The 26687-nt window shown below is 44.8% G+C and overlaps 1 long non-coding RNA gene across 1 annotated transcript in view; it reads right to left on the bottom strand.

The window, feature by feature from the left end:
- LOC138658161 (uncharacterized) overlaps window positions 1–26146 on the bottom strand; it is a 58107-nt gene extending 31961 nt beyond the window's left edge. Inside the window, exon 1 of the long non-coding RNA XR_011317369.1 lies at window positions 26060–26146. This is a non-coding gene — a long non-coding RNA (uncharacterized lncRNA). The remainder of the gene's footprint in view (window positions 1–26059) is intronic.
- Between the last annotated feature and the right edge of the window lie 541 nt (window positions 26147–26687).

Here is a 26687-nt window from a genome sequence, read left to right as displayed (position 1 = left end):
TAAGTCTACATTTATAGAAGGCTAGCCCTTAGATCTCACTTTTTTTTTGGGGGGGGGTTAAAGCTCGTTAGCAATCAATCTAACTCAGTTGAGACAACAGGACACAATAAATGTAGTGATCAGATAAACAAATGTCCAGGTCTACATGGATCATAAACCACTTTGAAACAGTTATGTGATCTCTCTGAGTAAGGACATGCAAAAGTCAGATTAAATATCTATAAACACAAACAAATGCATAATAGGATGAATAACATATACAGATATATGCAGGATTCAATGCCGAAAATAGAATGACTCAGATACCATCCAAGCTGCTTGCTGTCAGGGACTGGAGCAATAGACATGCAGGATATTTCAGCTCAGAGAATGAATGATATGTTTACCATCCAAGCTGCAAATCCCGAATGTGCAGTGCTGACAGGGATAGGAGATTGCTTTCCGCCAACCTGAAAATGTGGGATGTTGTGTTCATCAGGTTCCATGATCTGGTTCCCCCCTGATAGTTTAGATAGCCCACCACCACCTTATTGTCCAAACATATTCGTATATGATGACCTCGCAGGGTATCCAGGAATTCTAACAGGTCACAACTCACCTCCAGCAGCTCTTTTTGGTTTGAGGATACGCCTTCAAATCATCTGAGTAAACTTGTTGCCCAGGTGAGCCCCCCATCCATTGCTGCTGTGACACTAATTTGGTAAATACCCGATGGGTTATCGATAACCCAAACGGAAGGGCCACGCTAGGACTGTGGGGTACTCGGGCCAGGTCCAGCGGTACGTAAAGGGGATGTGTCACTGCAGCATCCAATAAAATATGAAAATGGGGAATAGAGTTTATGGGATAAGTGTTCGTGACGCCACCTGTGGTACTCAGCCAGGGATGGCCTATGCTGTTTAAAGGGGTCCACTGGGGCTGATGCTATTGCAGCAGAATTGGAATAGCTCCCCGCAGGTAGAGCTTAGTCCCCAGGGCTCCCAGTGCAGTTGGTAAGGGATGATAGATGGTGGAGTGCAGGAAATAATTGGAGGACACAGGATTTGCAGTCTCTTTACCTTTTACGCGTGAAATTGCAGTCCAGTGCACAGGTTACAGGTAATCTTTGGAATCCATGCAGCCTGGAAGATGTTTGGAATCCCCCTAGCCAGGTGGGGTTGGAAGCGTTCCTTTCTGCACTGAATTCTGGGTTCTTTATGCATTAGCTTTCCTCAAGTCCCTCTCTCAATCTGTCCTTTAGGTGGAACTTTACCCGCATGACAGGCAGCTCGAGCCTTTTTTTTTTTTTACAGATGTCCCTTTCTCATGGTGACTCAGGGCTCTAATCTGCTACTATGCCTTCAGATGTCAGTTGTGGCTAGAGGACCTGCAATCTCCTGCCCTCCGGTTTCTGCTGTAGGCATATACTTCCCACACAACCTTGTACCCCGGTGTCCGGCTTCTTGTGCTGAATCCTGGGAGTGGGCTCAATCGCAGCTCCACTCCCAGTTTCTCTCTCCTAACGTGCGTCCTTTCCCTTCATTGTCTCACCCAGACTGACTGTAACTCCTCCTCCAGACCAGTACTTATAGGGAGGCTACCCTGAAACCGGGTCTAGAGCTCCCCCTTCTGGCCTGGAGTCAGGAAAGTGTTGTATGCTAGTGGTACCTGCTAAGGGGACTCCTTCTCGCCAGGAGGCATGGCATCACCCTCCCCGGGAGACAGGCATTACCACTGTGACCACCGGATTCCTGGGGTGTCACACTTGATTTAAGCTCCTCTCTGGCGGGAATGTAGCACTTTATCAGACATGGCTGTACACAGTGTCTGCCCTACTGTGAGTGGCTGGGCCGGCACACCAACATATTCAAAGGAGCAGTGCTGGCCCAGCTAATAAAGAAGCAGGTGGCCGAGCAACTCTGTAAAGTTGCTGGGGGAGCTGGGGCATGTGTTCTTTTGCCCTCTGACCCAGCCAGACCATTGTGACAATGCAGCATGGTGTCAGACATATTATACAGATGACACCCACTGCATTCTTGCACATCAGAAGGTGCAATTTACTTAATACTCAGCACTGTTTTCTATAAGTGATTTCATTGCCAACCTTTGTAGCTGACATAGTTTCTATACACTTATTCACATGTGCAAATAAAACATTGAATATCTTACATTCCTTTTGTCAATAGGAAGCTATTGCAACCAAAGAGAACAACCCTTACATACAGGAGACAGTGGTAAACTTTACTGAATTCTATCACCTTATATAACAAAGAAGTCTTGTGACTAATTTCATAATGCGCAAATGTAAAGAAATCAACTTTATTTGGTGTATCTACTATTTTACCTATCCAGGCAGTCCCACGTAGCTGCTCACAAGATAATGGTTACCCCGAGAAAAGCTATACACTAATTAAATACAACATAATTAGCTGAAAGCATAGAAAATGAAGCATAGGACATACAAAATGGCAACCACTCTAACATTCCCCGTTATTTCTTTTATTAGTTTTCGCTAGCTAGCTAATTTTGGTCAGCTTCTCAGAACCAAGACTGTCACAGCCATTCACTAACTTTTCTGACATGAAACCTTCTCCATAATATGAAAGATGGTGACTCAGGGAGGCTGTATCCTTTGATACTTTATGGTATGTGGGGGACAATGTGGAAATGGACACTTCACTGGAGTGGTCTCTAAGGGTATGTGCACACGTATAGAGCTCCTCTGCGGATTTTTCCGCAGTGGATTTGATAAATCCGCAGGGGAAAACCGCTGAGGTTTTTACTGCGGATTTATTGCGTTTTCTATTGCGGATTTACATCTGCAGTTTTCTATTGGAGCAGATGTAAAAACACTGCGCATTCCACACAAAGAATTGACATGCTGCAGAAAATAAAACGCTGCGTTTCCGCGTGTTTTTTTCCGCAGCATGGGCACAGTGTTTTTGGTTTCCCATAGGTTTACATTGTACTGTAAACTCATGGAAAACTGCTGCGGATCCACAGCTGCGGAAACGCTGCAGATCCGCAGCAAAATCCGCAACGTGTGCACATACCCTAAGGGTGTTCTCATCAATGTCACCTTAACATCAGGATGGCGCTCTTGTTTTTTTGTTTGAGAAAAATAACAATCACAGTTACTCATCTAATTTATGCCTACCTAAAAAAAAATGTTTAACCAGTAAGCATCCCAAAAATAGAAACAGGCTGAATTCAAGTGATGCATGCATTTGCATTAGAAGCCTAGTAGACCTGCTGCCAGGTAGTCAAGCATATTAATAAACCCGTCCTCACCACTGATTGGCAGCTTTCTGTGTATACTGTGCATGGGCAGAAAGCGGCCAATCAGTGTTGTGGGCGGGGTTATACTGAGCTCAGCATCCAGAAAACTGATATATTTGCAGCAGATTAACCCCTTTCTGCCATTAGACGTACTATTGCGTCCATGTGGGGTGGGCTTTACTTCCCAAGGACGCAATAGTACGTCATATGCGATCGGCAGCGCTCACGGGGGGAGCGCCGCCGATCGCGGCCGGGTGTCAGCTGTTTATCGCAGCTGACATCCGGCACTATGTGCCAGGAGCGGTCACGGACCGCCCCCGGCACATTAACCCCCGGCACACCGCGATCAAAGATGATCGCGATGTGCCGGCGGTACAGGGAAGCACCGCGCAGGGAGGGGGCTCCCTGCGGGCTTCCCTGAGCCCCCCGCAGCAACGCGATGTGATCGCGTTGCTGCGAGGGTCTCACCTCCCTCCCTGCTCCCTCCAGCCCCGGATCCAAGATGGCCGCGGATCCGGGTCCTGCAGGGAGGGAGGTGGCTTCACAGAGCCTGCTCAGAGCAGGCACTGTGAAGGCTGCAGCGCTGCATGTCAGATCAGTGATCTGACAGAGTGCTGTGCAAACTGTCAGATCACTGATCTGTGATGTCCCCCCCTGGGACAAAGTAAAAAAGTTAAAAAAAAAAATTTCAAATGTGTAAAAAAAAAATAAAAAAAAATATTCCAAAATAATGAAAAAAAAAATAAAAATATTATTCCCATAAATACATTTCTTTATCTAAATAAAAAAACAAAAACAATAAAAGTACACATATTTAGTATCGCCGCGTCCGTAACGGCCCGACCTATAAAACTGGCCCACTAGTTAACCCCTTCAGTAAACACCGTAAGAAAAAAAAAACGAGGCAAAAAACAACGCTTTATTATCATACCGCCGAACAAAAAGTAGAATAACACACGATCAAAAAGACAGATATAACTAACCATGGTACCGCTGAAAACGTCATCTTGTCCCGCAAAAAACGAGCCGCCATACAGCATCATCAGCAAAAAAATAAAAAAGTTATAGTCCTGAGAATAAAGCGATGCAAAAATAATTATTTTTTCTATAAAATAGTTTTTATCGTATAAAAGCGCCAAAACATAAAAAAATGATATAAATGAGGTGTCGCTGTAATCGTACTTACCCGAAGAATAAAACTGCTTCATCAATTTTACCAAACGCGGAACGGTATAAACGCCTCCCCCAAAAGAAATTCATGAATAGCTGGTTTTTGGTCATTCTGCCTCACAAAAATCGGAATAAAAAGCGATCAAAAAATGTCACGTGCCCGAAAATGTTACCAATAAAAACATCAACTCGTCCCGCAAAAAACAAGACCTCACATGACTCTGTGGACCAAAATATAGAAAAATTATAGCTCTCAAAATGTGGTAACGCAAAAAATATTTTTTGCAATAAAAAGCGTCTTTCAGTGTGTGACGGCTGCCAATCATAAAAATCCGCTAAAAAACCCGCTATAAAAGTAAATCAAACCCCCCTTCATCACCCCCTTAGTTAGGGAAAAATTAAAAAAATGTATTTATTTCCATTTTCCCATTAGGGCTAGGGCTAGGGTTAGGGCTAGGGTTAGGGCTAGGGTTAGGGCTAGGGTTAGGGTTAGGGTTAGGGCTAGGGTTAGGGCTAGGGTTAGGATTAGGGTTAGGGCTAGGGTTAGGGCTAGGGCTACAGTTTGGGTTGGGGCTAAAGTTACAGTTAGGGTTTAGATTACATTTATGGTTGGGAATAGGGTTGGGATTACGGTTAGGGATGTGTTTGGATTAGGGTTTCAGTTATAATTGGGGGGTTTCCACTGTTTAGGCACATCAGGGGCTCTCCAAACGCGACATGGCGTCCGATCTCAATTCCAGCCAATTCTGCGTTGAAAAAGTAAAACAGTGCTTCTTCCCTTCCGAGCTCTCCCGTGTGCCCAAACAGGGGTTTACCCCAACATATGGGGTATCAGCGTACTCAGGACAAATAGGACAACAACTTTTGGGGTCCAATTTCTCCTGCTACCCTTGGGAAAATACAAAACTCGGGGCTAAAACATATTTTTTGTGGGAAAAAAAAGATTTTTTATTTTCACGGCTCTGCGTTATAAACTGTAGTGAAACACTTGGGGGTTCAAAGTTCTCACTACACATCTAGATTAGTTCCCTGGGGGGTCTAGTTTCCAATATGGGGTCACTTGTGGGGGGTTTCTACTGTTTAGGTACATTAGGGGTTCTGCAAACGCAATGTGACGTCTGCAGACCATTCCATCTAAGTCTGCATTCCAAATGGCGCTCCTTCCCTTCCGAGCTCTGCCATGCGCTCAAACGTTGGTTTCCCCCAACATACGGGGTATCAGCGTACTCAGGACAAATTGGACAACAACTTTTGGGGTCGAATTTCTCCTCTTACCCTCGGGAAAATACAAAACTGGGGGCTAAAAAATAATTTTGGGGGGAAAGATTTTTTTTTTTTAATTTTCACGGCTCTGCGTTACAAACTGTAGTGAAACACTTGGGGGTTCAAAGCTATCACAACACATCTAGATGAGTTCCTTAGGGGGTCTAGTTTCCAAAATGGTGTCACTTGTGGGAGGTTTCTACTGTTTAGGTACATTAGGGGCTCTGCAAATGCAATGTGACACCTGCAGACCATTCCATCTAAGTCCTCATTCCAAATGGAGCTCCTTCCCTTCCGAGCCCTCCCATGCGCCCAAACAGTGGTTCCCCCCCACATATGGGGTATCAGCGCACTCAGGACAAATTGGAAAACAAATTGTGGGGTCGAATTTCTCCTGTTACCCTCGGGAAAATACAAAACTGGGAGCTAAAAAATAATTTTTGTGGGAAAAAATTTTTGTTTTGTTTTTACGGCTCTCCATTATAAACTTCTGTGAAGCCCTTGGTGGGTCAAAGCGCTCAGCACACATCTAGATAAGTTCCTAAGGGGGTCTACTTTCCAAAATGGTGTCACTTGTGGGGGGTTTCTATGTTTAGGCACATCAGTGGCTCTTCAAACGCAACATGGCGTCCCATCTCAATTCCTGTCAATTTTGCTTTGAAAAGTCAAACGGCGCTCCTTCCCTTCCGAGCTCTCCCATCCACCCAAACAGTGGTTTACCCCCACATATGGGGTATCAGCGTACTCAGGACAAATTGTACAACAACTTTTGGGGTCCAATTTCTTCTCTTACCCTTGGGAAAATAAAAAATTGGGGGCAAAAAGATAATTTTTGTGAAAAAATATGATTTTTTATTTTTACGGTTCTACATTATAAACTTCTGTGAAGCACTTGGTGGGTCAAAGTGCTCACCACACCTCTAGATAAGTTCCTTAGGGGGTCTACTTTCCAAAATGGTGTCACTTGTGGGGGGTTTCAATGTTTAGGCACATCAGTGGCTCTTCAAACGCAACATGACGTCCCATCTCAATTCCTGTCAATTTTGCATTGAAAAGTCAAACGGCGCTCCTTCCCTTCCGAGCTCTCCCATCCGCCCAAACAGTGGTTTACCCCCACATATGGGCTATCAGCGTACTCAGGACAAATTTTACAACAACTTTTGGGGTCCAATTTCTTCTCTTACCCTTGGGAAAATAAAAAATTGGGGGCGAAAAGATAATTTTTGTGAAAAAATATGATTTTTTATTTTTACGGTTCTACATTATAAACTTCTGTGAAGCACTTGTTGGGTCAAAGTGCTCACCACACCTCTAGATAAGTTCCTTAGGGGGTCTACTTTCCAAAATGGTGTCACTTGTGGGGGGTTTCAATGTTTAGCCACATCAGGGGCTCTCCAAACGAAACATGGCGTCCCATCTCAATTCCAGTCAATTTTGCATTGAAAAGTCAAATGGCACTCCTTCGCTTCCGAGCTCTGCCATGCGCCCAAACAGTGGTTTACCCCCACATGTGGGGTATTGGCATACTCAGGACAAATTGTACAACAATGTTTGGGGTCCATTTTCTCCTGTTACCCTTGGTAAAATAAAACAAATTGGAGCTGAATTAAATTTTTTGTGAAAAAAAGTTAAATGTTCATTTTTATTTAAACATTCAAAAAATTCCTGTGAAGCACCAGAAGGGTTAATAAACTTCTTGAATATGGTTTTGAGCACCTTGAGGGGTGTTGTTTTTAGAATGGTGTCACACTTGGGTATTTTCTATCATATAGACCCCTCAAAATGACTTCAAATGAGATGTGGTCCCTAAAATAAAATGGTGTTGTAGAAATGAGAAATTGCTGGTCAACTTTTAACCCTTATAACTCCCTAACAAAAAAAAATTTTGGTTCCAAAATTGTGCTGATGTAAAGTAGACATGTGGGAAATGTTACTTATTAAGTATTTTGTGTGACATATCTCTGTGATTTAATTGCATAAAAATTCAAAGTTGGAAAATTGCGAAATTTTCATAATTTTCGCCAAATTTCCGTTTTTTTCACAAATAAACGCAGGTACTATCAAATAATTTTTACCATTGTCATGAAGTACAATGTGTCACGAGAAAACAATGTCAGAATCACCAGGATCCATTGAAGCGTTCCAGAGTTATAACCTCATAAAGGGACAGTGGTCAGAATTGTAAAAATTGGCCCGGTCATTAAAGTGCAAACCACCCTTGGGGGTAAAGGGGTTAAACAGTCATTTTGGGGTAGCAAAAACCCGGTAGCAAACTCCCTTTAATTCACATCATTCATGCAGCTCATCACTGAACTTATTTCATAGATTGTCACACATCTGTTGCAATACTCTCATAACATAATGGCAATGAATAAACACAGAGGTGTAGCTAGGGTTTTGGTTCAGGGGGGGCGAAACTTCTGAGTAGGCCCCTAACCAGGTAACCTTGATTACAACTCGGTGCCGCACCCTAATAGTGGAGGAGAGCCTCAGCAGATGACCGCGCTGGTACTGAAAATGATCTCTAAATAAAGACCAACATTGATATTACCGCCATATGGTCAGTGGTAGATACCAGCCCTACAGAACATATAAGAGATCACAGCACAGTTACAGATAATGTCTTACCGCTGACGTTCTTTATGATGAAATAGTTCATTTTTCCCGTCTTTCACCTCTGGCCCAGACCGACATGACAACTTCTTCCAGCCATGAATCGGCTGCAAAGATTACAACAAAGACACATTTCACTTCTCATATTCCAGCCCCATCACCTCCAATCCCCAACCCGCACAAATTCCTTATCCTGCTGATTCCCCAAATACCGAGCTGCTGCTGCCATATGTGACTCTATTACTGCACCTGCTGTGTGGTTCTCTGTGCCCTCTAAATTCTAAAGCAACCCTCTATAATATAGAAATACAGGGTGCAAGTGCCCTAGAAAACAGTGCTCATATTTTGCCCCCTAGAAAGCAATATTGTCCTGTGTGCCCCTTTGACAATCACAGTAACCTCAGTTCCCCTATAACAATAAGTGCCCACTTTACATTTAATAATGTCCTGAATCTCCCCACTGTACAGCTCCCCTTATACACAATATAATACCCCCTCACTGTATAGTACCACCCACACAGTATACTGACCCCTTAGTAGCCCCCAATCTGTTTGATGGCTCCAACACTGTATGATGACTCCTTCACTGTAATCCCCACACTGTATGATTGCCCCCTCACTGTAATCTCCACACTATATGATGGCCCCCTAGATAGCCTCCATATAGTATAATGCACCAGATAGTCCTAAATATAGTATAATGCACTCCCCATAGGCCTACTCTACATTGTATAATGCACCCCATAGGCAGACTCTATATTGTATAATGCACCTCCATAGGCAGACTCTATAGCACAAGGCCAGCCCCCCATAGGTAGACCCTGTAGTATAAGGCAGTTGTTATGAAAGGCAATTCAGTACCACAATGGACATAGCGGTCAGAGCACATACAGTGATCTGACAATAACCCAAAATCATAGAACGAGCTCTGAGACGTGGGAACTCTGCAGACCGCAATCCCTAATCCTCTCCAAACAACACTAGAGGCAGCCGTGGATTGCGCCTAACTCTGCCTATGCAACTCGGCACAGCCTGAGAAACTAACTAGCCTGAAGATAGAAAATAAGCCTACCTTGCCTCAGAGAAATACCCCAAAGGAAAAGGCAGCCCCCCACATATAATGACTGTGAGTTAAGATGAAAAGACAAACGTAGAGATGAAATAGATTCAGCAAAGTGAGGCCCGACTTTCTTAACAGAGCGAGGACAGAAAAGGTAACTTTGCGGTCTACACAAAACCCTAAAGAAAACCACGCAAAGGGGGCAAAAAGACCCTCCGTACCGAACTAATGGCACGGAGGTACACCCTTTGCGTCCCAGAGCTTCCAGCAAAAAATTAGACAAGCTGGACAGAAAAAATAGCAAACAAATAGCAAAGAAGAACTTAGCTATGCAGAGCAGCAGGCCACAGGAATGATCCAGGGAAAAGCAAGTCCAACACTGGAACATTGACAGGAAGCCAGGATAAAAGCATTAGGTGGAGTTAAGTAGAGAAGCACCTAACGACCTCACCAGATCACCTGAGGGAGGAAACTCAGAAGCCGCAGTACCACTTCCCTCCACCAACAGAAGCTCACAGAGAGAATCAGCCGAAGTACCACTTGTGACCACAGGAGGGAGCTTCGCCACAGAATTCACAACAGTACCCCCCCCCTTGAGGAGGGGTCACCGAACCCTCACCAGAGCCCCCAGGCCGACCAGGATGAGCCACATGAAAGGCACGAACAAGATCGGGAGCATGGACATCAGAGGCAAAAACCCAGGAATTATCTTCCTGAGCATAACCCTTCCATTTAACCAGATACTGGAGTTTCCGTCTAGAAACACGAGAATCCAAAATCTTCTCCACAATATACTCCAATTCCCCCTCCACCAAAACCGGGGCAGGAGGATCAACAGATGGAACCATAGGTGCCACGTATCTCCGCAACAATGACCTATGGAATACGTTATGTATGGAAAAAGAATCTGGAAGGGTCAGACGAAAAGACACAGGATTAAGAACCTCAGAAATCCTATACGGACCAATGAAACGAGGTTTAAACTTAGGAGAGGAAACCTTCATAGGAATATGACGAGAAGATAACCAAACCAGATCCCCAACACGAAGTCGGGGACCCACACGGCGTCTGCGATTAGCGAAACGTTGAGCCTTCTCCTGGGACAAGGTCAAATTGTCCACTACATGAGTCCAAATCTGCTGCAACCTGTCCACCACAGTATCCACACCAGGACAGTCCGAAGACTCAACCTGTCCTGAAGAGAAACGAGGATGGAACCCAGAATTGCAGAAAAATGGCGAAACCAAGGTAGCCGAGCTGGCCCGATTATTAAGGGCGAACTCAGCCAAAGGCAAAAAGGACACCCAGTCATCCTGATCGGCAAAAACAAAGCATCTCAGATATGTTTCCAAGGTCTGATTAGTTCGTTCGGTCTGGCCATTAGTCTGAGGATGGAAAGCCGAGGAAAAAGACAAGTCAATGCCCATCCTACCACAAAAGGCTCGCCAAAACCTTGAAACAAACTGGGAACCTCTGTCAGAAACGATATTCTCTGGAATGCCATGTAAACGAACCACATGCTGGAAGAACAATGGCACCAAATCAGAGGAGGAAGGCAATTTAGACAAGGGTACCAAATGGACCATCTTAGAAAAGCGATCACAGACCACCCAAATGACTGACATCTTTTGAGAAACGGGAAGATCAGAAATAAAATCCATAGAGATATGTGTCCAAGGCCTCTTCGGGACCGGCAAGGGCAAAAGCAACCCACTGGCACGAGAACAGCAGGGCTTAGCCCGAGCACAAATCCCACAGGACTGCACAAAAGTACGCACATCCCGCGACAGAGACGGCCACCAAAAGGATCTAGCCACTAACTCTCTGGTACCAAAGATTCCAGGATGACCAGCCAACACCGAACAATGAACCTCAGAGATAACTTTATTGGTCCACTTATCAGGGACAAACAGTCTCTCCGCTGGACAACCATCAGGTTTATTAGCCTGAAATTTTTGCAGCACCCGTCGCAAATCAGGGGAGATGGCAGACACAATTACTCCTTCCTTGAGGATACCCGCCGGCTCAGACAAACCCGGAGAGTCGGCCACAAAACTCCTAGACAGAGCATCCGCCTTCACATTTTTAGAGCCCGGAAGGTACGAAATCACAAAGTCAAAACGGGCAAAAAACAGCAACCAACGAGCCTGTCTAGGATTCAACCACTTAGCAGACTCAAGATAAGTCAAGTTCTTATGATCAGTCAATACCACCACGCGATGCTTAGCTCCTTCAAGCCAATGACGCCACTCCTCGAATGCCCACTTCATGACCAGCAACTCTCGGTTGCCCACATCATAATTTCGCTCAGCAGGCGAAAACTTCCTGGAAAAAAAAGCGCATTGTTTCATCACTGAGCAATCAGAACCTCTCTGCGACAAAACAGCCCCTGCTCCAATCTCAGAAGCATCAACCTCGACCTGGAATGGAAGAGAAACATCTGGTTGACACAACACAGGGGCAGAAGAAAAACGATGCTTCAACTCTTGAAAAGCTTCCACAGCAGCAGAAGACCAATTGACCAAATCAGCACCCTTCTTGGTCAAATCGGTCAATGGTTTGGCAATACTAGAAAAATTGCAGATGAAGCGACGATAAAAATTAGCAAAGCCCAGGAACTTTTGCAGACTTTTCAGAGATGTCGGCTGAGTCCAATCATGGATGGCTTGGACCTTAACAGGATCCATCTCGATAGTAGAAGGGGAAAAGATGAACCCCAAAAATGAAACCTTCTGCACACCAAAGAGACACTTTGATCCCTTCACAAACAAAGAATTAGCACGCAGGACCTGAAAAACTGTTCTGACCTGCTTCACATGAGACTCCCAATCATCCGAGAAGATCAAAATGTCATCCAAGTACACAATCAGGAATTTATCCAGGTACTCTCGGAAGATGTCATGCATAAAGGACTGAAACACTGATGGAGCATTGGCAAGTCCGAATGGCATCACTAGATACTCAAAATGATCCTCGGGCGTATTAAATGCAGTTTTCCATTCATCTCCTCGCCTGATTCGCACCAGATTATACGCACCACAAAGATCTATCTTGGTGAACCAACTAGCCCCCTTAATCCGAGCAAACAAATCAGATAACAATGGCAAGGGGTACTGAAATTTAACCGTGATCTTATTTAGAAGGCGGTAATCTATACAAGGTCTCAGCGAACCATCCTTCTTGGCTACAAAAAAGAACCCTGCTCCTAATGGTGACGATGACAGGCGAATATGCCCCTTCTCCAGGGATTCCTTCACATAACTGCGCATAGCGGCGTGCTCAGGCACGGATAAATTAAACAGTCGACCTTTTGGGAATTTACTATCAGGAATCAAATTGATAGCACAATCACAATCCCTATGTGGAGGTAGGGCATCGGACTTGGGCTCATCAAATACATCCCGGTAATCAGACAAGAACTCTGGAACCTCAGAAGGGGTGGATGACGAAATTGACAGAAATGGAACATCACCATGTACCCCCTGACAACCCCAGCTGGACACCGACATGGATTTCCAATCTAATACTGGATTATGGGCTTGTAGCCATGGCAACCCCAACACGACCACATCATGCAGATTATGCAACACCAGAAAGCGAATAACCTCCTGATGTGCAGGAGCCATGCACATGGTCAGCTGGGTCCAGTATTGAGGCTTATTCTTGGCCAAAGGCGTGGCATCAATTCCTCTCAATGGAATAGGACACTGCAAGGGCTCTAAGAGAAACCCACAACGCTTAGCATATTCCAAGTCCATCAAATTCAGGGCAGCGCCTGAATCCACAAATGCCATGACAGAATACGATGACAAAGAGCAGATCAAGGTAACAGACAGAAGAAATTTTGACTGTACCGTACCAATGGTGGCAGACCTAGCGAACCGCTTAGTGCGCTTAGGACAATCTGAGATGGCATGAGTGGAATCACCACAGTAGAAACACAGCCCATTCAGACGTCTGTGTTCTTGCCGTTCAACTCTGGTCAAAGTCCTATCGCACTGCATAGGCTCAGGTTTAAGCTCAGGTAATACCGCCAAATGGTGCACAGATTTACGCTCACGCAAGCGTCGACCGATCTGAATGGCCAAAGACATAGACTCATTCAAACCAGCAGGCATAGGAAATCCCACCATGACATCGTTAAGGGCTTCAGAGAGACCCTTTCTGAACATAGCTGCCAGCGCAGATTCATTCCATTGAGTGAGCACGGACCACTTTCTAAATTTCTGACAATATACCTCTATCTCATCCTGACCCTGACAAAGAGCCAGCAAATTTTTCTCTGCCTGATCCACTGAATTAGGTTCATCGTACAGCAATCCGAGCGCCAGGAAATACGCATCGATATTACCCAATGCAGGATCTCCTGGCGCAAGAGAAAATGCCCAGTCCTGAGGGTCGCCGCGCAAAAAATAAATAACCATCAAAACCTGTTGAACTGGATCACCAGAGGAGCGAGGTTTCAAGGCCAGAAATAATTTACAATTATTTTTGAAACTCAGAAACTTAGTTCTATCTCCAAAAAACAAATCAGGAATAGGAATTCTTGGTTCTAACATAGATTTCTGATCAATAGTGTCTTGAATCTTTTGTACTCTTGCCGAGAGCTGATCCACAGATGAAGACAGACTTCTAATGTCCATCGCTACACCTGTGTACTGAACCACCCAAATGTCTAGGGGAAAAAAAAGGCAAAACACAGTGCAAAGAAAAAAAAATGGTCTCAGAACTTCTTTTTTCCCTCTATTGAGAATCATTAGTACTTTGGGCTTCCTGTACTGTTATGAAAGGCAATTCAGTACCACAATGGACATAGCGGTCAGAGCACATACAGTGATCTGACAATAACCCAAAATTATAGAACGAGCTCTGAGATGTGGGAACTCTGCAGACCGCAATCCCTAATCCTCTCCAAACAACACTAGAGGCAGCCGTGGATTGCGCCTAACTCTGCCTATGCAACTCGGCACAGCCTGAGAAACTAACTAGCCTGAAGATAGAAAATAAGCCTACCTTGCCTCAGAAAAATACCCCAAAGGAAAAGGCAGCCCCCCACATATAATGACTGTGAGTTAAGATGAAAAGACAAACGTAGAGATGAAATAGATTCAGCAAAGTGAGGCCCGACTTTCTTAACAGAGCGAGGACAGAAAAGGTAACTTTGCGGTCTACACAAAACCCTAAAGAAAACCACGCAAAGGGGGCAAAAAGACCCTCCGTACCGAACTAACGGCACGGAGGTACACCCTTTGCGTCCCAGAGCTTCCAGCAAAAAATTAGACAAGCTGGACAGAAAAAATAGCAAACAAATAGCAAAGAAGAACTTAGCTATGCAGAGCAGCAGGCCACAGGAATGATCCAGGGAAAAGCAAGTCCAACACTGGAACATTGACAGGAAGCCAGGATCAAAGCATTAGGTGGAGTTAAGTAGAGAAGCACCTAACGACCTCACCAGATCACCTGAGGGAGGAAACTCAGAAGCCGCAGTACCACTTCCCTCCACCAACAGAAGCTCACAGAGAGAATCAGCCGAAGTACCACTTGTGACCACAGGAGGGAGCTTCGCCACAGAATTCACAACAGGCAGTACACCCATAGGCAGACTCTGTAGTGTAAGGCAGCACCCCCAGGCTTCTGTGCAGGCTTACTGATTTGCCCGGTTGAGGGCAGCGTAAAGTACTGCAATGAGCAGGCACCTCTCTGAATTTTCACGGTCCCTGCACACTGCAGTACTTTACGCTGCCCTCAACAGGGCAGACAAAGTACGCCTGCACAGGAGCAGCGACAGCATCAAGTAAGAGGGCAACATCGTATGAAGATGGGAGGCGCTGGACCCGGACCTGCGGAATGCTGTAGATAAGCCCCTGATGGCGGTGGCCGAATCTTATAGGGTCAAAATTAGGTGACAGATTCCCTTTAATTAACCATAAATATCATAAGAAACAGAACAAGTCTGACCAAAGAACTGAGGCGAGCTTCCAGGGCTGCTGAGCGCAGATGGAAAAGATCTCACTCCAACAAGCACTTCATCGCATTCAAACAGTCCCTCACTACTTTCAAGACCAAACTCGCCACAGCTAAACAAACCTACTTCTCATCTCTCATATCCTCCCTGTCTCACAACCCTAAACAGTTATTCAACACCTTCAATTCTCTCCTCAGTCCTCCAGCACCTCCTCCCTCCCCACTTATCTCAGCTGACGACTTTGCCTCATTTTTCAAGCAGAAGATTGAAAACATCAGAGACAGTTTTGGTCAACAACCCCCAGAGCCCTTCCTCCCGACTTCCCAGCCCTCTGCCTCCAAAACCAACTTCTCCACCATTACAGAAGATCAACTCTCCACTCTACTCTCAAGATCGCATCTCACCACCTGTGCACTTGACCCGCTCCCATCCCACTTCATCCCAAACTTCACCACAGTCTTCATACCAACCCTAACCCATCTCTTCAACCTATCACTAACAATTGGTGTTTTCCCCTCAAGCTTTAAACATGCCTCAATCACACCTATCCTCAAAAAGCCCTCTCTTGACCCATCCTCTGTATCTAGCTATCGCCCTATATAACTTCTCCCCTTTGCCTCAAAACTACTGGAACAACATGTCCATCTTCAACTGTCCTCCCATCTATCTTCCTGCTCCCTCTTCGACCGCTTACAATCTGGCTTCCGGTCACACCATTCCACTGAAACTGCCCTTACTAAGGTCACCAATGACCTCTTAACCGCTGATATATTTTTATTCTTTCGTCTTTGTTATTGTGGCTTCTGCTCACATGATTTGCAATTACAATGCTGCTCCGTGCTTGCCTTTGAACCTGCCCTTTTGTATAATCGTCATATTTGTGCTGTGCACATGACGCCTTTTCTGCCATGCATTCGCTGTCTGTCAGGCACTGTACCTTCACTTTCCCAACAAAAGTGAATTAATCTTACTTTCGCAGAGAATAATAATACTGTTAGCAATTACAAGAAACATTACAAATATAAATTGCATAAATATTACAGGCAATATCATATATTCAGAATTACATTATGCATTACAATTAACAGTATATCTTCAGGGGATGCTTCTTCTGCTATACTCTTACATACAATCTATGAAAGATAGCATTGGTAAATCAAGCTACTGTAACATCTGACTGCTGTGGTTGAGAAATAAATATAGTAAACTTCAGTAGAAATCTGACATTCAGTTCCTCTAACTGAAATTTTTGGTGTGGAAGTTCCCTAATAATCTGGAAAGTGACTTTTATATTAAATTAGTAACACTCTTAGCCTGTTTTGCCTTGTTTAATTTTACTTACTGTAACTGCAGCGTAAAATGTATCTGTTTAACACAGTAAAAGAAAAAAGGTAATTAATTGGTGATACGATCTGAAAATGTACTCCACTGCATTTTTGTTACTTACTCTCTCAACATTTGGAAGAGACATTTCTTGTAATTGTAAACATTTGTTCAGGAGCTGTGATTCGAGATGTAATTCTAATAGTGTGTAAAAAATGCTGCAAATTAAGAATGCTTTAAAAAAATGTAACTGTTAATGGTTTTTTTTAATGAATTAATGAAATGCAAGTGAACAAAGTTTTAGGAAGGTGTCGGAAAAAAATTGCTGTAAGGTAAGAATACTGACAATAATAATTTGGCTCTTATCCTAATGTAGGGGTTCAGCCCCTGCCAAGAACTGAGTTACACTGTGACTTTAAGAGGCTCTTTTCTGATTTGTGTGCACTTGGACTATTCCTTTCCCACTACAGCTTGCTTTGTGTTGGTTTGAGCAAGAAGCAGGAAGTTAGATTAACACACTGAATCATAATGATACTAAGCAACACTACCATGGATACTAAATCCCCACACAAGGCACAAACACTAAAATTATTGAAATAGTAGAAACCTTGTTGTTATTTCATATTTATAATTTAAAGCTAAAAGACAAGCAGAGATATCCCAGAATGTAGCAAACAGATATCACACGTCTTCACACACAAATGCACTCTCAATGTTAGCAAAAATGCAGTTGACAGTGATAAATGGACTAAATAGCTCTATAAATTAAAAAATAAAGTCCAAATGCTATTGTAATCACAAAGGTTCCACGACCTGTTTGTCCAACAACATTAATTAGAATGGCAGTGTAAAGGTATGGGTGTGTAGGAGGCGCATAATCATTGAGAACAATCGCGTTACTACTTACACTTTTAGAAAGAGAAGCCGGTGTGCACCTGGGCTACCACCCTGATGTTTTGGTTTCGCCTAAGCTTTTTCCAAGGGGCAATTGAATGCACCTCCTACAAGCCCATACCTTTGCACTCCCATGCTAATTAACTTTGTTGGAGAAACAGGTAGTGGAACATTTGTAATTGCAATTGCACTCGCACTTTATGTTTTGATCTATAGAGTTCTACTTTAGCCCATTTATCACTGTAATGTGCATTGTTGCTAATGTCGAGAGTGCATTTATTTCTATGATATCTGATATGCTACATTCTGGAATATATTTGCTTGCCTTTTAACTTTATTTTATAAATATAAAATAGCAATAAAGTTTCTACCATTTTAATGATTTAGCATTTGTACCTTCTTGTATGGGGATTTAGCATCCCTGGTAATGTTTTTAAGAAGCAGGAAGTGTCTGATCCGAAAGGCAGGACCAAGAGAGACTCGTGTCTGTGTCAGGAAGACAGAACAATAAGGATGTTGTAACAAGCTGGGTAGTAGAACCACTGTGCCAAAGCCCTAGGAAAGAAGGAAAAGTACGGCTGATTAGGGCGCTCAGACTAAAGGTACCTTCACACTGAACGATATCGCTAGCGATCCGTGACGTTGCAGTGTCCTGGCTAGCGATATCGTTGAGTTTGACAGGCAGCAGCGATCAGGATCCTGCTGTGTCATCGTTGGTCGGCGCAGAAAGTCCAGAACTTTATTTCGTCGCTGGACTCCCGCAGACATCACTGAATCGGCGTGTGTGACGCCGATTCAGCGATGTCTTCACTGGTAACCAGGGTAAATATCGGGTTACTAAGCGCAGGGCCGCGCTTAGAAACCCGATGTTTACCCTGGTTACCAGCATAAACGTAAAAAATACAAACACTACATACTTACATTCCAGTGTCTGTCCCCCGGCGCTGTGCTTCTCTGCACTGTATAAGCGCCGGCCGGAAAGCAGAGCACAGCGGTGACGTCACCGGGGGGACAGACACCGGAATGTAAGTATGTAGTGTTTGTTTTTTTTTTTACGTTTACGCTGGTAACCAGGGTAAACATCGGGTTACTAAGCGCGGCCCTGCGCTTAGTAACCCGATTTTTACCCTAGTTACCAAGGGACCTCGCATAGTTGGTCGCTGGAGAGCTGTCTGTGTGACAGCTCTCCAGCGACCACATAGCTACGCTGCAGCGATCGAGATCGTTGTCTAGATCGCTGCAGCATCGCTAAATGTGACGGTACCTTAAGACAGACATTTGTTTTAGATAGAAACTTCTTTACTTGGTCATTATCTCTTCACAAAGCTTTTCAGGACCTGATGAAGGCGGATTCACCGCTGAAAAGCTTTGTGAGGAGATAATGACCAAGTAAAGAAGTTTCTTTTCTACCTAAAACAAGTGTCTGTCTTAAAGTACCTTCACACATAATGATTTCGTTAATGATATCGTTGCAACGTCACGCTTTTTGTGTCGTAGCAACGATCCCGCTAACGATCTCGTTATGTGTGAGAGCGACCAACGATCAGGCCCCTGCTGGGAGATCGTTGGTCGCTGGGGAATGATCAGGACCTTTTTTTGGTCGCTGATCACCCGCTGTCATCGCTGGATCGGCGTGTGTGACGCCGATCCAGCGATGTGTTCACTTGTAACCAGGGTAAATATCAGGTTACTGACGTTACCGCTGTGCTCTGCTTTACGGTCGGCGCTGACACAGTCAGTGCGGCAAGCTGACGGCGGGGGACGTGACAGACATCGGAATGTGAGTATGTACTGTTTGTTTTTTTTTTAACTTTTACAATGGTAACCAGGGTAAATATCGGGTTACTAAGCGTGGCCCTGCACTTAGTAACCCGATGTTTACCCTGGTTACCCGGGGACTTCGGCATCATTGAAGACAGTTTCAACGATGCCGAAGTCGTTCCCCTGATTGTTGGTCGCTGGAGAGAGCTGTCTGTGTGACAGCTCCCCAGCGACCACACAACGACTTACCAACGATCACGGCCAGGTCGTATCGCTGGTCGTGATCGTTGGTAAGTCGTTTAGTGTAACGGTACCTTTAGTCTGAGCGCCCTAATCATCCGTACTTTTGCTTCTTTGCATTTTACACTCTTCTGGGTGAACAGCTTGGTGCAGCACGGACCCAGCAGACTATCAACCTCCCTGCAGGACCTGAAAGATAGAGGACCTACAGTGACATCAGCATCACGTGACATTCCACATGACCGGCTACCCTCTGAACCCAGAAGCTGGGACCGCCAATGGTGCACGATAAGCACCACAGGCTCTGCCAACATGGTTATACCAGCAGTATAACCACGTATATACCAGCAGTATAACCATGGCAAGTTAGTGTACATTGTTCTTAACCTCCTCCACTTGACCACCGGGTACCACACCAGGAGCGCCCCCTCCTCTCTATTTTGTTTCTACTATAAAGCCCAAGGAAGACCTGGAGAGGCGTGACTAGGAGCCTCACCCAATCTGACCACGGACATGCAGCAGCTAACGACACCGAGGTCCATGGAGAGACAAGGGAGGTGATCCAGGTGCTAATCCAGGACTGACCTTGGATAGATGGCAGCTGATCCCTGGGAACGGGTAGCTGGAATGGCCCATGGGAAAGTCAAACAGATGCAAGCAGGCAGAGATGACAGGAACAACAGGTGCAGACAGGACAGTCTGATGGAGATATGAGCACTGGCAGTTGCAGCAGGCTCGGCTGCCATTGAAGTGAGCACTGGCGGTTGCAGCAGGCTCAGCTGCCATTGAGGTGAGCACTGACGGGTACAGCTAGCTCAGCTGCTGTTGAGGTGAGGACTGGTGGGTGCAGCTGGCTCGGCTGCCATTGAGGGAAGCTCTGGCAGGTGCAGCTGGCTCGGCTGCCATTGAAGAAACAACTGGCGGGTGCAGCAGGCTAAAATATAAGTACTGGGACCTGAGAACTGACAAGCATGTTAGGAATAAACTCACAACATTGCACAGGCACCTGCATGTTATAGGAGGAGCTTTAAATAATAAGTGACCTCCAGCTATTGGCTGGGGAAACTTTAGAGGAACGTGTGCAGCCCCTTTAAGAAAGAGGGCATGTGCGCACGTGCCCTAAGCACATTGCCTGGAGACCTGCTAGGAGTGCACGCACCCCAGGCAGCAGCAGACCCGGAAGGAGCAGGATGGGAGCCTCGGTGGTGAGTACACTGGTGTCTCTGCAGGCAGAGATGTGGGCGCTACAGATGTCTGAACAGTAAGAGACTGTTAAACGAATTAGCATTAAGGGAGAAGATAGTGCCAAGTTGCCACATGAGTGGCTAGCAGTACTGTGTCAGAAGGAAGGATTCGCATAACACAGCCAAGTCAGTTTTCCCCAAGCACCTTAACTGGAGAGAGAAAACAACGCTGTGGTACCAGTGATTCCTCAGCATTGAAAGTGGGACGATACTTGTCCAGACCCAGAAGATGGAACCATTAACCTGAAGGAGAAGTGCAACACAGCAACAGACTTTCTCCTCAGCACTCAAGGTAATTTTTTTAAAAATCAGTAACATTCAGTAAAAGTGCGAGAATATATTTGCGTTGCCAATAAAGTATGTTTAGCACTTTGGCTAGTATAGTGGTGGTGTATGATGAGCAGGAGGTGTGTGTTTGATGAGGGTAGGGGGTGGGGAGAGCTCAGAGGAGCATGCCTGTAAACTTTTTTTGCTTTTCTAACTTATGTGTGCACATTTCGGCTAGCCAATCAGGGCGCAGGAAACATCCACAATGTCCAGACACAATGGTTTGTGCCATTGGCTGCTGAAATCACATGTCCCTCTCTATATAAAGAGCGGACATTTTGTTTTAGCACAATTTCGTCAGTTTAACAGCTCAGAGAAGTTGCTCCTCACGCTGGTCCTGGGTGCTGATAGATTTTAGCTAGTTAGCTAGGCACTATCTTCAAAGTAAGATAGTTTAGATAGCTAGTTTCCTGTATGGCTGTGAAATCGACCTGCCAGCAATATATATATTTTTTGTGCCATTAGTGAGGTCCACAGACAAAGACAGCAGGGCACATTTCATAGAAGTGTGTTGTGCACTGCTTTTATTTGCTCCATGCACGAGTAGACTTTTCACAATTTATTTTTTTCAGTTGTTAAATGTGATTCAGCACACCAGATCTGTTGCAGTGTAAAAAAGGCTATGTTTAGAAACGTAATATAGCACGCCATATCCCACCTTGTCATTTAGTGGCAGTGAAATTCATTTTTGTGCACAGCTGTTGCAGAATAAAAAAAAATATTTTTTTCTGTTACAAACGTGATGCAGCACACCATATCCCACCTTGCATTAAGTGGATGTAAAATTCATCTGTGTGCACATATGTTGCAGAGTAAAAAATATATTTGTTTCTGTTACAAATGTGATACAGCATGCCATATCCCACCTTCTAATTTTGTAACGTTGAAATTAATCTGTTTGCACAGCTGTTGTAGAGTTAAAACCCATATTTTTTTGTTATAAATGTGGTACAGCAGGTCATATCACACCTTGTCACTTAGTGGCGGTGAAATTCATCTGTGTACACAGCTGTTGCAGAGTAAAAAAAAAACAATTTTTTTCTGTTGCAATTGTGATACAACACACCATATCCCACCTTGCATTAAGTGGCTATAAAATTCATCTGTGTGCACAGCTGTTGCAGAGTAAAAAAAAATATTTGTTTCTGTTAAAAATGTGATACAGTATGCCATATCCCACTTTATCATTTAATGGTGGTGAAATTCATCTGTGTGCACAGCTGTTGCAGAGTAAAAAAACACTTTTTTTCTGTTGTTAAACATGATACAGCATGCCATATCCCACCTTGTCTTTTAGTGGCAGTGAAATTCATCTGCCTTCAGAGCTGTTGCACAGTAAAACAAAAAATTGCAGTGGCTAACATGATTCAGCACACCATATCTCATTTTGCGATTTAGTGGCGGTGAAATTAATCTTTGTGCAGAGCAGTTGCAGAGTAAAAAAAACTATATTTTGCTGTTACTAACATGATACAGTAGGGGAGATCTCAGTTTGAAATTGTTTGTCACATATAGTCTATGTTATAGAGGTCTCATCAGCATTAAAAAAAAATACTTTCTTCTGTTAGTAACATCATACAGCAGGCCAGATGTCAGTTTAAAATTTTTGGGTGCTAATATTGTTCTCCATACAGGGGTGCACGATAAAATCGAAATTGTTTTTCTCTCTATCGTGCTACCTAAAGCAGGCTACATTTCGTCTTTTCATTGCTTGGTGCAGATATTGTTCTCCATACAGGGGCACACATGCTAAAATATTAATTTGTTCTGTTACTACCAGGCTCCAAAAAGTTGGCCACATCTGAGGTTGTAATTCTTTTGTGCTAAGATTCTGCTGTATCCAAGGCTCATCCAGAGTAAAGAAAAATCTATTTTTTTTGTTACTACCATGCTACACAATGCAGGCAACATTTTATCTTTTAATTATTTTGGGTTGGTATTGTGTTCCAGCCAGGAGTCCACATTTCACAATATAAATTCTTTGTACTAATAACGTTGTCCTGAAACCATGCCACATTAACCCCTTTCTGACCTTCTCACAATGAGAAAAGCCGGATTACTTATCGGTAATGCTCTTTTAGTGAGTCCACGACAGCACCCACATGAGAGAGGGGATCCAACCATAGGAACAGGAAACCTACAGAATAAAAGGAGGCTGTCCCTCCCTCCTCCTCAGTTTGGTTTTCAGAGTACGAGAGGAACCGAAAAGTGTTCGTTCTATTCTTATCAGACAATAGTAATAACTTAAGTTAGATACTTTATACACCAAGGCATTACGGAGTGATCTTTGTAAAATATATATATATAACTAAGGAGGGTAATGAGTGGGTGCTGTCGTGTACTCTCTAAAAGAGCATTACTGGTAAGTAACCTGCCTTTTTACCCTTCGCCATGACAGCACCCACATGAGAGACTTACAGAGAACCGTCACCTCGGTGGGATTACCGTGCTAAGGACAGCTCTAACAAAAGCTAAGTCAGAAGATGTGGATAGATCAAGTCTATAATGGTTGTAGAAAGTGGAAGGCGTTGACCAAGTTGCGGCCTTACATATTAAGTAAATTGACACGTCTGCTTTCTCAGCCCAAGAGGATGCCATGGCCCATGCAAAATGTGCTTTTATTCCTTCCGGAAGACTCTCGCCTTTTGACGAGTAGGCAAGACAGATAGCTTCTCTGATCCATCGAGATAAGGTAGCTTTTGTGACTCTGTGTCCTTTCCTGTGGCCCTGAAAGGACACAAATAGAGCCCTACTCTGCCTCCAAGACCAAGTTCTCTCTATATAGGTCAGGACAGCTCTTTTTACGTCTAAAGTATGAAACTTTTCTTCCTTCGGGCCTGAAGGTGTATCAAAAAAGGAAGGAAGAAATATCTCTTGTGACCTATGATAACTGGATGCGACCTTAGGAAGGTATGATGGGTCTGGCTTGAGAATTGTCTGGTCTTGGAATATTAACAGAAAAGGGAGGTCTATGGAGAGGGCCTGGATGTCACTGACTCTTCTGTCCGATGTCAATGCTACTAGTAGAGCTACCTTATATGACATGTTGTTTAAAGGGATAGAATGTAATGGCTCAAACGGGGGACTAGTTAATGCCTCAAGAACCAGATTCAAATCCCATGGTGGTAGAAGTGGAATGTGGACCGGGTTACTTCGCTCACATGCCTTAATGAATCTTGCAACCCATCTATCTCCTGCTATATTACATCCATAAAGAGCTCCCAAAGCTGAAATCTGGACTTTTAAGGTGCTGACTGATAAACCCAGCTCTCGACCCTTTTGTAGAAATTCTAAGATGGCTACAATTGGAACTTCTTTGGAGAAAGCCTCCATATGGAAGTTTAGAAACTTTCTCCACACCCTGCTATATATTAATGTTAGGAAAGAATAACAAAAAGACTGAACTCATGTCTCCATACCAACAGGGGCGTAGCTAGAGCTTTTGCCGCCCGGGGCTGCTCCCGAGCTTGGCGCCCCCCCCCCTCGGCTCAATACACACAAAGGTTACCAAAAATAGGGCAACACACATGATAGGGTCTGCAAAAAAAAAAAACAAGTTCTGCTTACCTGACCGCGCTCCTGCTCTCTCCACGCAGCTGAAGCGTGCACTCGCCGGCGACTGACAATGACGTCAGAAGCCGTCGACATGTGCGCTGCGGCAGACTTCAGCTGCCAGCCTCCAAATGGCTGGTGGCTGTTGTTAACTATTGACGTACGGGCGCGGGCCCGCACGTCAATAGCGTTAAACAGCTGCAGCGCCGGCCGCGGTTTTAGAGGGCCCCGGGCGAAAGAGTCTCAGTGGGCCCCCCCTTTAACACATAGCATGATTCATGATGCAGATACAGCAGAGAAATGTAGCATAGCCACATAGCATATAACACAGCCCACGTAGCATATAGCACAGCCACGTAGTGTATAACACAGCCCACGCAGTATATAGCACAGCCCACAAAGCGTATAGCACAGCCACGTAGTATATAACACAGCCACGTAGTATATAACACAGCCATGTAGTATATTGCACAGCCCACGTAGCATATTGCCCAGCCACGTAGTATATAACACAGCCATGTAGTATATTGCACAGCCCACGTAGTATATTGCCCAGCCACGTAGTATATTGCCCAGCCACGTAGTATATTGCCCAGTCACGTAGTATATTGCCCAGCCACGTAGTATATTGCCCAGTGATGGAGTATACAGCACAGAGCCACATAGTATACAGACTTAAAATAAAAAATAAACATATACTCACCCTCCGATGAATTCTGGCCCTGTATCGCACGAGGCAGCTTCCAGTCCCAGGGTTGGTATGAGCGCAGGACCTGTGATGACGTTGCGGTCACATGACCGTGACGTCATGGCAGGTCCTTCTCACATACCATCCTTGGCACCGGAAGCTGCCACTTGCATGGAGCGGGCACTGGAGCGTTGCGAGGAGCGGGAAAGGCGATGGAGGGTGAGTATAGCAGGTTTTTTCATTTTTTTATTATTTTTAACATGACATATTTTTACTATTGATGCTGCATAGGCAGCATCAATAGTAAATAGTTGGGGACACACAGGGTTAATAGCAGCGGTAACGGAGTGCGTTACACCGCGGCCCGTTACCGCTGCTATTAACCCTGTGTGAGTGGTGACTGGAGGGGATTATGGAGCGGGCGCTGATTGTGGGGAGTATAGAGCAGGCGCCGGGCACTGACTGCAGCGGAGGGACTAATCGGACTGTGCCCGTCGCTGATTGGTCACGGCAGCCATGACAGGCAGCTGCCGAGACCAATCAGCGACGACAGACAGAGGCCGCGACCAATGAATATCCGTGAAAGAAAGAAAGACAGAAGGACAGACAGAAAGATGGAAGTGTGACCCTTAGATAATGATGTAATATATATATATATATATATATATATATATATATATATATACATATATACTTCTCACCTGTGTCTTGCCTCTCTGTTGTTTTCTGTCTCTGTTCTCACATCTTTTCTGTCTCCCGCTCTGATTTTCATATTTCCTTCTGCCTCTTCTTCCTGCTTGTCCGTGGCTCCGCCCCCGACATTTAGCCCCGCCCCTCCATGGCTCTTCACATTGTGAGAGCTGTGACGCTGCTGGAGGGGCGGGATCGGAGCTTCTGCTGCTGACTGCAGGTGCGGGGGTGAGTCACAGCGTGTGTGACTGTGTGCCCCTGCTACACTGCAGCCAGCAACTCTGCACGGCCGCGCGCACTGCCAGCGCTCTGCTCCAGTCCTCATAATGCTGGGAGGAAGGAGCAGAGAATGAGTGCGCGCAGCCGTGCTGATAGCCGCCCCCACATTGTGCAGCCCGCCCCCCCCCCCCCGCACCCCTCTTCCTACGCCACTGCATACCACCTACAGGTAATTTCCATGTGGCTACAGTTTTATTTTTGATCAGCTAGCAGACAACAATTTTATGTACTTTATCCTCTGATCACTCACTAGTTTTTGCTGTCCAAGTCTTCAGTAACTCTGCACTTGCACCTTATTCTTACTGTGTACCCTTATGTACATGCTTGCTGCATCATTCCTGTATGTATTTATTTTACTAT

Source organism: Ranitomeya imitator, chromosome 1, assembly GCF_032444005.1.
Source record: "Ranitomeya imitator isolate aRanImi1 chromosome 1, aRanImi1.pri, whole genome shotgun sequence".
NCBI lineage: Eukaryota > Metazoa > Chordata > Amphibia > Anura > Dendrobatidae > Ranitomeya > Ranitomeya imitator.
Note: the sequence above shows the minus strand (reverse complement) of the source record. Positions and strands in the feature narration are given on the sequence as shown.